Raw genomic sequence first — 2,051 nt, 5'->3', positions numbered from 1 at the left:
ATATATACAAACGATATTATTCTTATTAAGTATACATACACACTATATTATTCTTATTAACTATGCACGGGCCAAATGATTTTCAAAAAATAAGAAAATATATTTATTACGAATTAAATGAATATAAAAAATATATAAACATAATGTAAAAATTATTGCAAATGAAGATTATAAACTTCGAACGTAAGCATTGTATTGATAAGATTATGAAGACTTAAACAAAATACTGCTACTTCTACATGCTTCAATCATGAAATATACTATAATGAAAGGAGATGAGAGAAAGAAATAGAAATAAAAATAGAATAGTATATACACACAAAATAAATAAAACTGTTTGAAAAAATAAATAATTCATTATTCCTTCGAACAAAACATAGATTTCAAACAAACTTCTCAAAAAAATCGTTACAAACATCTCTCTAACATAAGTAATTCATACATTTTGAAAGACTTCTTTGTAGACAACATTAAGAGTTGAATCACTTCTACTATCATTCTCATCCCCACAAACTAAAATCTTCAAACCTTCACGACTTGTAACTCTAGAAATAGCAACATAAAGTTGTCCATGACTAAAGACCGATTTTTTCAAAAATATCCAACATGTGAAAGAGATTGGCCTTGACTTTTATTAATGGTCATTGCATATGACACAGCCAATGGCAATTGGCATCGTTGGAATCTGAATGGTAGCCTTGGATCAGACGGTATCAAGGACATTCACAGAATCAAAACCTTATGACCAATACTATGCCCCCCATGACAAGAGCTTCCAAAACATAATCACCTAGTCGGGTAATTATTAATCTGGTGCCATTACACAAACCATTAGAATGATCTATGTTTCTCAACAACATCACAGGAGTTCCAACTTTCAACATCAATTCATGATTAGGTGTACCTGAACACTTCAAATTATTCAAAAATTCGACTGAATGTATGTCAGCAGAACCATTCGAAGTGGAATCAGAATTTGAAATGCTATCAGAGCTCAAATACACTCGACCTTTAGACCGATCCATTGAAATCATGAACTGGTTAACCGCATCAACAACATCAAGCGTGGGAGCAAGTATAGCACGGTCATGCAAACAATTGCTCAACTCCTCAGGATCCATATAAGAATAATAAATCTTCTCAACAATGGTTTTAAGAGGATCTCCATCATTAGACAGTACAACGTGAGACGAAAGCTCAATAACAATTTCACCGTCATTCGGATCTCCAACAACTCATCACCTACAGAAGCCACCCAAGAAGAAAATTCCTTCCACTTAGAAGCTTCAACAGGATCTTCAACACTCAAAAGTCGCATGTTTTTGGTCAACCTCAATACTGTACAACTACTCCAAAGATATGAGGAATTATTGGTGGTATTGACAACATTATGTCGACTCCCTTTAGGAATAACAGGTAAAATTTGTCTAAAGTCACAACCAAAGACTACAATTTTTCCACCAAAAGGTTTGCCCATACTGGACTCACTACACACGCGAAGAATATCTCTAAAAGTCCTATCCATGGCTTCTATGCAATGTTTATGAATCATCGGTGCTTCATCCCATATGATAAGCTTCAACCTTATGATAAGCTCGGCAAGATCCGTCCCTTGTTTTATGTTGCATACACAGAATCTTCATTAACACTGATAGGAATCTTAAAACGTGAGTGAGCAGTTCTACCTCCAAGTAACAATAAAGAGGCAATGCCACTAGACGCCACGTTTAACACAATACTTCCCTTTGAACGAATTCTTGTTCACAAAGACTTCCATATGAATGTTTTACCAGTACCTCCATAACCATAAACAAAAAACATTCTTCATTTACTTGAATTGACAGACGACATTGTTGTATCATGAACATTACGTTGTTCATCCGTGAACTTCGAAATATATTCCAAGTGTTCTCTCCCTAAAGCTTCACGATCATAACACAACTCATCGCTGACCAATGTATTTTCATAGTTTCAAAATACCGGGATTCTGGATACGGCATACCATGGTAATCTCGCAAACTTTTACCAACATTCTTTAACTATTTCTCAAT

At 34.4% G+C, this 2,051-nt stretch overlaps 1 pseudogene; it reads right to left on the bottom strand.

The window, feature by feature from the left end:
- Positions 1-436: 436 nt before the first annotated feature.
- Positions 437-1,821, bottom strand: LOC121754704 (annotated as a pseudogene).
- Between the last annotated feature and the right edge of the window lie 230 nt (positions 1,822-2,051).

The sequence above is a fragment of the Salvia splendens genome, chromosome 11 (genome assembly GCF_004379255.2).
Source record: "Salvia splendens isolate huo1 chromosome 11, SspV2, whole genome shotgun sequence".
Classification (NCBI taxonomy): domain Eukaryota; kingdom Viridiplantae; phylum Streptophyta; class Magnoliopsida; order Lamiales; family Lamiaceae; genus Salvia; species Salvia splendens.
This window is presented reverse-complemented; position numbering and strand designations above follow the sequence as displayed.